Source organism: Capra hircus, chromosome 28 (genome assembly GCF_001704415.2).
Source record: "Capra hircus breed San Clemente chromosome 28, ASM170441v1, whole genome shotgun sequence".
Classification (NCBI taxonomy): domain Eukaryota; kingdom Metazoa; phylum Chordata; class Mammalia; order Artiodactyla; family Bovidae; genus Capra; species Capra hircus.
Genome location: NC_030835.1, coordinates 11,769,047 through 11,781,428, shown reverse-complemented (window position 1 = coordinate 11,781,428; position 12,382 = coordinate 11,769,047).

The window sequence follows — 12,382 nt, the reverse complement described above, 5'->3', positions numbered from 1 at the left end:
CCAGGCCAGGGTCGGAGGACACTAAGTCAGGCGGATTCCCAGCCTGGGGCCTGAGGTGGAGCGGCTCCGCTCCTTGTAACCTTAGCTCCTTCCTCTTGCTCTTTTCCTCTTCTTCCTCATCTCTTGTAGGACTTTCTTATAGCTGGACGTGAAGAGGGGGAGACATCTGTTCTGGGTATCTACCGAGGAGTAACAGTTATCCTCAAACTTAGTGTCTGGGAAAAATTTGTTATCATTGTGCCCAATTCTGTGGGTTGATGGGGCTCAGCTGGGATTTCCTGGCGTGGCTTGGCTGGAGCGTGCCTGAGAAATGCCCATGTGCCTCCCTCCCGTGCTCAGCTCCTCAGCGTCCCTGGCTTCACTCTGGGCAGCGTTCCCTCCTCTTGACCCCTCCGCACGACTTGGGCCTCTCCCAGCAGGGTGGACTCAGGGTAGTTGCACTTTTTACCTGGAGGCTGGCTCCAGGGTACAGAAAACAGAGGTAACTGGGCTAGTTAAGGGCTGTGCCTTGTACCAACCATGCCATTTTCTGTATTCTTCTGGACAAAGTGGGCTTTCTTGGTGGCTCAGTGGTAAAGAATCCACCTGCCAGTGCAGGAGACACAGGTGTGGTCCCTTGGCCAGAAAGATCCCCTGGAGAAGGCAGTGGCAACCCACTCCAATATTCTTGCCTGGGAAACCCCGTGGACAGAGGAGCCTGGTGGCCTACAATAGATGGGCTCACAAAAGAAGTTGGATACAACTTAGCAACTAAACGACAGCAATTGAATAAAGCAGTTGTGGGCCCACCCAAATTCAAGAGGGCAGAGAAACAGAAGCCACTTCTTTACGGAAGAGAGCAAAGTGGTATTGCCAGGGAGCCAGGGGGCAGGTGATGGTGGCGTGAGCATCTTTGCAAATGCAACCGCCTGCAGCATCCTCGTGATGCTGCAAGAGGACGACCTCCAGAGCATTCCCCTGCCGCTGCACCAGCCCTCTGAGCGGCAGGGCTCTCCTAGCCTCCTTTCTCCCTGTGTGATGTCGGGCAGCTCGCTTCACTCCCCAGCATCTCACTCTGCACATTTGTAAAGTAGGAGGGTGGTACTAGAGCTCACCCCAGCCAGCTTGCCGCACACCGCCTGGCACACAGCAAGGCCTCAGAGGTATCCCTGTTACTGTCTTCATCCTTGCCTGCCCTTCAGCTGAGGCAATGGAGGCTCAGGGAAGTTAAGGGGCTGCCCAGAGCTGCACAGCTTGGAAATGCCCGCGCCGGGCCTGGAACGCCAGCGTTCTCCCTCTAAACTCCATGCTGTTCTCTGGAGGCTTTGTGCTGCTGAAAGAGAGCTCAGAGGGGCTGGGGAGCAGGAAAAAAATGGAAGACTAGGAGCTGAGGAAGTCATTGTCCTGTCTCAAGTTCTAGGTCATGTCAATGTCCAGACTCACAGGCTGTCTCCTGATTCATCGCTGACTCTTCTGTCCCAAGGCCCCCATTTTGATTCTGGCCTCTTCTCCTGGGAGCAGTGGTGAGACCAGCTCCTGACTCCTCCTGACGGGGAGTCATTTCACAGCTTCCCCAACTCCCTCCCACCCAGGCCCCCAGGTCCTCCCAGCTGCCCAGGGGGAAACTGAGGCCCGGAGAGGTCACACGGCTCCCCCAAGTGCCCCAGGGCTCGCCGGGCTGCAGCTCTGATTCCCCTGGGCATTTGCCCACTGCCCCTTCTCTCTCACCTCCCTCCAGAAGGCCTGAACGAGCCTCCTGACCTGCATCCCGAGATGACGGTCCCCTTACGTTCCCAGCTCTCCAAGCCCTGCCATGTTTCCTGACTGTGCTTGCTGGAGCTCTATTCCCCCAAGAAACTCCCTGACGAAGTGCCTGTGGTCAGATGATCTGGGAGATGTGGCTCCCCTCATCCCTGCCTTCTCAGGGACCCACCCTGTGTGTCGCAGTGAAAGGGCCCCCGAGGAGCCTCAGAAAAGAAACGGGTTCACTTTGTCTTAAGCCGAGGTTTTGCCAAATTTAATCAGCGTGCTGCCCCTCCTGCCTCTACACACACACCTTCTTTTGTTTCACAAAGTCACTTTTTAACACCTGTTTTCAGAATGCTTTTCAAGGAAAGTGGCCTAAGCAATAAAGCCCAAAGTTCTTGCTTTGGTGTTCAAAGGAAGAGTGGCATAGCAGTCTTCAATCCCATTTTCAGTTTTCTGCCTCTCTGATTCCAAGGAATCCTTCTCCCTGGCATCCCCTGGTCCACACCGGACCGGTGGCCTCTCCTCTCCCTGTTTGCGCTCAGACCGCTCCCTTCATTCCTTCAGGGACACCCCCAGCCAGGGGTCACCTCCCTGGGTGGCCTGTGATGGCCGTGTCTCCCTCTGCGGTGGGTTGCATGTTACATGAGCTGCCTTGTCATGAACCGGTCTTGAGCCCTGAACTAAACACAAGCTCTTTGCAGACACAGGCCTGCGTTGCAGGCCTCCGTGTCTGCTGACACCCTCCCTGGCCCAGCGCAGTTCAGTCTTGTGGTTGGGTTGGTGGGCAGTGGGCCCTGGGAAAGCTCAGGAGGAAAAGGGATTTTGATATCTTACAACCGGCTGACATGCTGGAGTTTCACCCTGAGGAGACGAGGGACCTGTGACCTACCCTTGGCCTTGGCGTCAGAGTCTCCCAGGGACCTGTGACTCACTCTTGGCCTTGGCGTTACAGTCCCAGGCACTCAGGACAGTAGACGTCCCCGGGCTGTACATCTGCCCCATATTCAACTTGGGTTGAACTTGGAAGCAGCAGCCCCTGCTTATTTCTCCCAGGGAGAGAGGAGCAATGGCATGGCTTCAGCTGGAGCAGCAGGGACCTCACTAGGCTCGGAGCGGCTTTCCACCTCGTGAGGATTAGAGTTCGGGCACAGGTCTTAGGCTTGGGGGATCCTCTCTGTCATCCTTAAGAACTGCACCCCTTCTGGTGGAGAAACAGATGACCTCTTCGGGGGTTTTCATCCCTGGGGTTTCCAGGTTGCCAGCTCCCGGGCTCCTTGGAGCCCTAGGGGAGGAAGGAATTATGTGCCCCGGGGAATGAGGGTGGGAGAGGAGAGCATCGTGAGGAGGGGTCTGTGCAGCAGGGCCCCGTCCTGAACAGATGATGGGAGGCTGTCGTGCCAGGCCAGTCCCCAGCGGCTCTCAGAGCCACTCTGGGGCCGCCCCCCACTCACGTGCTGCAGTTATTTTTAGTGCTGGGATGTGCAGAACATGCTGCAGAGAAATAGAGTGGAAAATCTGACACTCAGAGCCCTGCTTTGAGGGAGGCGCTGCTCCTCCAGCCAGGCATCGCTCACAGGTCTGGTTTGCACCCATCACGTTTCTCCATGCTAGAGAAGGCGATGGCACCCCACTCCAGTACTCTTGCCTGGAAAATCCCATGGACGGACGAGCCTGGAAGGCTGCAGTCCATGGGGTTGCGAGGAGTCGGACACAACTGAGCGACTTCACTTTCACTTTTCACTTTCACGCATTGAGGGAAATAGCAACCCACTCCAGTGTTCTTGCCTGGAGAATCCCAGGGACAAGGGAGCCTGGTGGGCTGCCGTCTATGGGGTCGCACGGAGTCAGACACGACTGAGGCAACTTAGCAGCAGCAACAGCAGCGTATCTCCAGGCAGTCTGACTTTAAATTCTGTGGACTCTCCGGAATTGGCCCACAGCCTTGTGGGCGGGGTCCGGGGTCCTGGGATTTGGGGGTCCTGGGACTCAGGTCAGGCTCTTCTTCCCTCTGCCTATGACTGGAATGGTGATCTGTATAGAAGTACGGGTCCTACACCAGAAGAGCCCAGCTGTCCTCTCCTGGGCCCTCCCAGCTGCAATGTGGAGAAGGCAGGGTGGGTCTTAGGACTCCCGTTAGGTAGGGGATGAAACTGAGGCTCAGAGAGGATGTTGTGGGGCCCAAGGTTGCACAGATAGGGAAGAACAGCGCTGGCCCTTAGGGGAGCCTGCACCTCGCTCCTTGGAGAGTCCATTGCAGCATGTGATATCTAGGACGCCTTGAATCGAAGTTCAAAACGGTGTGGGAGAGGCGCGAGCAAAGGAAAAGCAGACAAATGTTGTTCAGGGGCGGGGACAGCATTCCCTGCTGGGGGCTTCTGTGGTATGTAGATATTTAATTAAACATTACTTCAGGTTTTTTTTTTCCTCTTATTACAAAAACATGCATGCTCTTTGTAGAAAATTTAAAAATACAGATAAGCAAACAGAAGGAAATTAAAAACACCCCTAATCCCAACACAAAGATAAACCCTGTAAATATTTTGGTATTTTGGTGGATAGACAGCCAGGCTTTCCTTTTTTTCTTCTTTAAAACGTTTTCATTTATTTTTAATTACACATAAAATATAGGAATGCATTCTTGTTGGAAACATTCACAAAATACAGACCAAACTAACCCCCTCCCCTCCCTCCCTCTTCCGTTGCAGCAGAGGTAACCGCAGTTACAATGTTGATGTGTATCGCTCCTGATCTTTCCCTAAGTGTACACACACATTTATATCTGTACATAGAGAGATACATGGTTTTATTTTTAGTGTGTTCAGATTTTTTTTTTCTTCAACAAAAATGGTATCATACTGTATATATTGTTCTGCACTTTGATTTTGTCACCTAACTATTAGTCTTGGAGTTTTCTCCATGTCAGTGCTTATAGCTTCAACTCGTTCATTCTAACTGCTCTGTAAAAAATCCTTGGCACAGATACATCAGAGTTTATTTAGCCATCCCCCTGGTGATGCGCTTTTAGATTGCTTCCACGTTTCTTTCTTTCTTTCTTTCTTTTTTTTTTTGCTATTGCAGGGCTGTTTTCCATGCTCCTGAACATGCCTCCTTGGGTGAGAATGTCTTTCTAAGATCAAAGCTGAGAAGAGAAATTGCTGGTCATTCTCTTTTCACACATATTAAGAAAATGGGAGCATCTTGGAGCAACTGCCATTAGAACTTGCCTTCTTCGCTTCTCTATGTTAATAAAAAGGCAGCTGTGATAGCATTTCCCAAAGTCTGCTCTGGATGACCCTGACGTCGAGTGAGACACAATAGGGGTGCCTGGGGAGCGAAAACCATGCAGGTGTACAGCCGAGCTCTTCACTCAGGCACATTAGCATGTCAGGAGGCATCCTGAAGTCAGGAAACGAGTTTGTCTTCATTTAACCTGGCTTCTCCCATTTGAGGGCCGTGGCGTAGGAAATATAGACTGTAGCAGACAGTGGCCAGGCTCTGCCCATATCCCCATGGCCCTGCCACTTCAGCGCACGGCTGGTCTTCCTTCTACCTGCTGGCACTTGAACTTTGTGGCCTGAGGACTTTCTCTTGCTGTAGGAGCCTGCTAGGCTGCCCTGTGGCAGTAGGAAGTGCTGAAGAATCAGCGCTCTTGCCTCCTGCCTTTGACAGCTCTCAGTCAATGACTAAAGGGAGTCAGTTTATAAATGCCCCAGCTCTCTCACCCTCTGGGTAGGACAACTCTGAGGCAACTGTTTGAAGTTGGTCCCAGAGTTTACCTAGTGGAATTAGGCTGCAACTGCCCATGTGGTGGCTGGTTTGAAAACACCCCTGTCATTACTGCCTTCCTCCGTGTCTCACCTCCTCATTGCCTTACCTTCACCTCCCACACATTTACATGTACCTGCATTCGAGTCCTGGATCTGCTCCAGGGAGACCCCTACCTAAGATTCTGATCAGTTGATTACTTCTTAATGGCATCATGTGTATGTCCCAAGTACTTCTTCAACCCACCCTGCATTGTTGGGCATTAAAGGTTATTTCTAAATTTTTTTTTTTTTGCTATTATAAACAGTCGCACGACTGTCATCCTTGACGCTCACTAGCTGGGCACATTCTTTTTTAAAACAGACTATTCATTTATTTTTGGCTGTGCTGGGTCTTTGTTGCTGTGCGGGCTCCTCTAGTCACTTTGAGCGGGGGCTACTCTAGCTGCAGTGTGCAGGCCTCTGTTGTGGAGCGTGGGCTCCAGGGTGTGCAGGCCTCAGTAGTTTCCACGTATGGGCTCAGTAGTTGAGGTTTCCAGGCTGTAAAGCTCAATAGTTGTGTCCCACAGGCTTAGTTGCTCTGTGGAGTGTGGGATCCTCCCTGAGCAGGAATTGAACCCGTGTCTCCTGAATTGGCAGGCAGATTCTTTACCACTGAGCCATCAGGAAAGCCCTTGTCTTTCTTAATTATTTTTTAGGGATTGTTCCTGGACATAAAGACATTGGTTCAAAGCTGAGCGTTTTTCTAAGGCTTTGGGAGGTAACGGCATTTGCATCCTCCCCTTCTTATCTTGCTCAAATACCATGTAGCAGCCCACAGGGGGCCCTCTGGGGCCAGTGCGGGTGTGCTCAGGGGCTCTGGAGGTCAGTGAAGGTCTCCCGTCAGGACTGGAAAGGCTGGCTAGAGGAGGAGCCTGGCAGGATCCAGGGAGACAACCACATATTCACCTGGGAGTTCACAGTAAGGGGTCTGGAGCTTGGCAATTAAGGTGCCTCTTCCCAAGTTCTTGTTCGAAACCTTTCTTATCCTGTAAGGCCTAGCTGAATCTCCATGTCCTCCAGGAAGACTTCCTTGGCTTCTCCAGCTCTTTGAACCTCTCCCAGAGGCTGCACACAATTCAATACTAATCTTATAAGATCCAGGCCTCATCCTGTGGGTAGAGGATCTGTCTGAGAGTCAGTGTCAGGCACAGGACAGAGCTGCATGCTCGGGGTTTAGTAAACGCTGCAGTAAGAGTCCTGGCTTGGGAGCTAGGGAGCCGGGACCTGAATCCCACCTTTGCTGTTGACCCATGTGGCCTCAGGGCAGAGGCCCTCAGCTGGGCTTGAGTGGGAATGAGGACAACATGGAGCCACTGTCTTCCTTCCCAGCCTGTGGTTTTGCCCCCTTTCTAGGGAGTCCCTATGCCAGGAGCCCCAGGGACTGGGCTGTCTGCATTCTGCATGGGCTGCGAATATCTGGGCGCCTTTCCTTTTATCCTTCCAGGTGCACGTTTCCGGAGACAAATATACCCTCCATTCCCAGCCCCTCGATCTGTCTAAACACAATTTGACATGCGTTGCTATTAGCTTAGCACCTTATCAAATAATGCGGCCTGATAGAGATAAAAGGTTTTACAACCCTTGCTGCCTTTGTTTCTGCCTGCATTCACCCACCGAGACAGCTAATAATTACCACCAAAGACAAAGAGAAATCTATACGCTCAGCGTCGAGGTTCCCGTGTGCATGTTAAGCAGCAGCTTGAGGGAAAAGAGCAAGGAGGAGATGGCCCGAGAGCAGACTGCACAGCCCAGAGAGGGCCTGGCTCCCCGCTGGGCGCCAGGGCTGCAAGTGGAGAGAGGCGGGCGGGGGCCACGGCCCCACTGTGGACAAGCCAAGTCCTGGTTAGGTGGGACAGAGGTGGAGCGAAGAGTGAGGAAGGGGACACAGACGTAGAGGACACGGCCCAACCCACGGATGCTGGGGATCTGGGACCCGGCCTCTGCTACTGGATTAGGCTGTGACCTTGGGTAAATCTCTTGCCCTGTGTGGGCCTCAGCCTCTGTTTCTGTAAATGGGACTCTTTAGGCAGTCTGGTGGGGAGCCTGGAGACCTTGGTTCTCAGATCAGCTTGATGACAGGCAGTGGATGCTATTCTGGGCCTCTGTTTCTCCACCTGGAAAATGAGAGTCTGATTGGGATGATGGCTACGGGCATTTCAGGACTTGGTCCCAGGCAGGGGATGACACAGCTGGCATCTCGCTGGGCATCTGTTTCATGGCCAGGCCAAAGTGGCACATTGACTGTGGGGGCTGGAGAAGGAGGGGACATAGGCTTTGAACCCAGAAGCTTTTCCAGGGAGGTAGTCTTCATCCCAGAAGCAACAAACACAGAAAGGGAAATGAGAGCTTGGAGTTGGGGGGCTCACCTCAAATTAAAGTAGTCTGAGGTAACTTCCTGGAAGAGGAGAGCATGGGTGTTCTCAAGGGCGATGGCGTGGACCGCTGAACCGGGGTGCCTGCTGCAGGAGCAGTGGTATAGGCTGAATGTTTATCCGGCCTTTGGGAGTGAACTAGGTTATGGAGCCATAGCCCTATGAATGGGATTAATATCTTAAAAAAAGAGACCCCAGAGAGCTCCATTACCACTTCCACCATGCAAAGATTTAGGGAGAAGACTGCTGTCTGTGAACCAGGAAGTAGGCTCTCACTAGACACTGAATGTGCTGTGTCTTGATCTTGGACTTCCCAAGTCTCCCAGAGCTGTGAGAAACGAAAGTCATTCACAAAGCACAAAGCCTGTGGTATTTCATCATAGCAGCTCCAATGGACTGAGACAAGCAGCAACAGGATCATGAATAAGGTGGGATGCAGGGATTGCCAGTCTCGGATGGAATGGTCTGGGCTTCAGCACCTGTAGGCACCAGTCGCTTGCAGTGAACAAGGGTTTTCCATGGAGCTCAGGACTGAAGAGGTACCTTGATTCTCTTTTCCCCATAGCTGGCCAGGGCTGTGAAGATGAATAGAGCCAGGGCTGTGCTAGTAAATGTTTAACAACAGATCTCTGGGGGTAAAAATACCTTGATTTGTATAATTTTCCAGTTTCCGTGGTGTAACTACTCCCATCATGGCTGATTTCAAGCTAGCAGTGTTTTATCACTGATCGTGGAGTTGGGAAGAGCTACACAAAGTCTCTTATGATTGGGTATGAGCTTGGTCTTGCACATCGCTGATCAGAGCCCCGTTTCAGCCCAGATGAAGTCAAATCAGAGATTCACGGTATGTCAAGGTTCAAGTGGCAAGGGATGGTAAGCAGCACACATGCCACCTACGCTCCCACCTTTGCCTACAGCAGGCATCACTAATCAATCATGTCTCTGCACAAACCCCAGGTTCTTGTCATCAGAATGCTCCAGGCAGCCACTACCAATTGATTAGGATTGGTTGTAAAATAACAGCTCCTTGCTATTAATGATCTAGACTGACCGCCTCAATGTACAGATGGGGAAACAGAAGCCCAGATCGGGGAGGTCACCTAAAAAGTTTCGATAAGCTGAAGCTGGAAGCTCAGCAATCCATCTCCCAAGCCTGCACCCTCCTGCTCTCCCACACTCTCGTCTCTCCCTGTAAGAGCAGCAACAAGGGCCAAAGGAACTTGTTGCTGAAAGAGGTGGCTTTGGGCCTGAACTGTGCAGGTCTCTTCCCTGAAGCTCCTGTCTTGAATGCAGGGATGGATCATGAAGTCTCATTACGAAAACCCCTTGGCAGCCCATTGCCCTTTTGCTCGGTGCGTGCCTTGGGGCATGTGTGTAAAAGCGGATGAGCGTGAGTGAGCATGCAGACTTACATAACTCTGCACACACAAATGGACACGTTTGCATCTCCTATCACTGGTGACAAACTTGGGGCCCTCCCCGGAGAGCAGCAGGCCCTCCAGAGTGCGCTTGTCTGTCTCCCAGATTTACAGGAGGAGCCAGGCACTGAGTCATGGTTTATCCCGAGATTGGCTCGGGGCCAGCCCGCTCATGGCTGTGGAGCGTCTGGCTGGCTCTCTCTCTTTTCTTCCCCTTTCTTCTTGGCGTCTTTACATAGGTAGCTACCCTCAGACATCATTCCTCTGTGAAGCCCTTCCTGGTCCCAGACACCGGCTGTCTCCCTGCCTCCTGCTCACCTCCGGCTTCCCGCCCATCACCCCGAGCCTGGGACTCTCTGCTTTTGTGCCTGTCTCCCTCCTGGACGGGGAGCTCCTAGGAGGCAGGGCCGTCCGCCACTGTTGAGCGAACCCCAGTGCCCTGTCTCTCTCTCTTCCCCATGCCTCTTCCCACAGCTGTCCTCGCCTTCCCGCGATTTTGTATCCAGGACTGTCGGGGCCGGGAAGAGGCCTGGGGGCCTTGCAGTCACTCTTGCTCATTGTTAGGCGGTGCACGCTCTTGTGGCCGAGTGTGCTTTTTTGGGCCTTGCTCAGAAGAGTGGGCTGTGCTCAGTGTCCCTGGCACAGCACTGCCCTTCCTAACTGCTGACGCAGCTCTGCCCTGGACACTTCTTTGTCCTTTATCTGCCCTGAGAACACGCCGCCTCCCAGTCGGCTCCCCCTCTGTGTGAGTCCTGCCTCTAGGGGCGGGGACATCACCTCCATCCTGGCCAGCATCAAAGCAGGCCCTGAGCTGCCCAAAGGCCAGCTGCCCTTCTCCACGGGAGAAGGGGGAGGATCTGTGCCCTTGCCCATGGGCAGAAAATGGGCATTTACTGAGTACCAGCTGTGTACTTTGTTATTACTATGCCAGATACTTTAATGCCTTATTTCATCTTCCCAACAGTGGGGTGATGTGATATTATATTCCCATCTCAAAGATGAGAAACCAAAGTTACCTTTGTCTTACACAGACTTACCCAAGATTATAAGTAGGAAGGGGCGGGGCTGGGGAACCTCACTCTGGGTCCTTCTGTGTCTGTGATGCCTTCATAGAGAGAGGGTGGGACTTACCCTGGTGGTCCAGTGGTTAAGACTTAGCCTCCCAATGTAGGGGGTGAAGATTCAATCCTTGGCTAGGGAGCTAAGCTCCCACATCCCTTGTGGCCAAAACAAAGCAAAAGCAATAGGTAAGAGTTAACATTAAAAAAAGAGAGAGAGAGTGATGAAGCTGAAGAGAACCTGACCACCTTAGAACTCATTTTCTTGAGTGAGTCTGGGAGCCCATTTGTGAGCACAAAGGATTGACAAAGCCCAGGGAAACTCCACGATTTTCTGTTCCCCAGACTGAGCACTTAGAAGCCAGGGAATTTCTCACCCTCTTCTAAGACCTGGGACCCATGTGGCAACCCTGTATAGACATCCGGCACCTCCGCTCCAGAACCAGATGTGACCTTGGGAACTTCTTGTTTACCCCCCCATTTTGCAGAGGAGAAGACTGAGGCTGAGATAGAGAATTGCCTCAGATTCCTCCTGAGGAGTAGCCAGGGTGACGATGGCTGCTCTCTACCCCTGTACAGCCCTCACTGGCCTGAAGACCTGTCTAGGACATGTCACAGGCCTTCAGACCTAGACAGGACTGAGGGAGGTGTTCATTAGTCCGTGGATGAATCTCTCTGGAAATACTACAGGCTGGTGTTTAAATGGTAAGCCCCTTGAGATCTGAGCTCATCCTTGCACCCTGTTGCACCTGCAGAAAGCCACACCTGACACTGTGCCTAGCTGGGCACTCAGCAAGGCAATAAGAAGGGGACTAGAACCCCTGGGCCAGGGAGTGTCAGACTGCTGACTCCTGACCCAGCGCCACCTCTGCGGCCTCCCTCTAGAATAAGCAGGAAACACACAGGCTACGAGGCCTCCATGACTCTGGAGAGAGTTTGGATGTGGGGCTACAGAACTCTAGAATTCTAAAGTCCCTGTCTCTCAGAGACCCTCCTGCTCCTGGCACAACTTCTTACCCAGGCTTAATTTGAATACTTCCAGTGACGGGGAGCTCACTCCTCCCTGCCGCTGGCCATACCAGTCAATGCCAAGTTCTCTTTCCTTCCTCCGATAACCATCACTCTGGACTCAGGGCCACTGGGGTTCCTGCTGACTGAGCTCCGAGACCGTTTCTTGGCTGGTGGTGGCTGGTTCTCTGGCTGTGACTTTCCTCCCTGTTGCAGATCCTGTTGCCTAGCTTGAGGGTCAGGGAGATCAAGTCTGACTTGTCGCTTTTCCTCTCATCTTGTGACCTTGGACATGATACTCAGTTTCTCTGAGCCTTTGATTTCCTCCTTTGTAAAATGATGATAGCTTTATTGGATTGTTGAGAAGATTAAGTGAGAAAAGTCCTGAAAAGTGCTTAGCCTGATAGTTGGCAACGAGTAAGAACTCAATACATGCTGGGCAGTATTATTATGACCTCCTAATTTGTGAGCCAGGAGTGGTAACACCTGCCTTGTGGAGTCATCTTGAGGATCACCACAAAAGTGCTGGGCACAGATTTTGACTCATAGTGAAGCTGGCCTCATGGTGACAGCCGTAGTTCGTCACGCATGTTACCGTCGCAAAGAGAGGGTCCTGCCAAAGACAAGTGTGAGAAACAAGCACCCAGGTACCACTTTCTTGAGGCACATATCAGAGATTGATCCAAGCCCCTTTAATTAAAAATTGGGGGTTTCTTTCTTTTTCTTTTTCATCCTCATCCCAGTTGGGATGCTTTCAGCTGCATCTAACAGAAGAACCAAGTAAGATGGCTTGAAGGATAGATTTATTTTTGCACATTACAAAAATAGTGGAGCGGCGGCAGACTCTACTATAATCAGAACGAGTTTAGAGCCCAAAGCTAGGCTGCGTAAGGAAGAAGAATTGCTAGATTTATGACCTTGAGGCAATTACTTAACCTTTCTGCGCCTCGGGTTTCATATCTGCAAATGGCACTACCAATAACTCCTTCCTT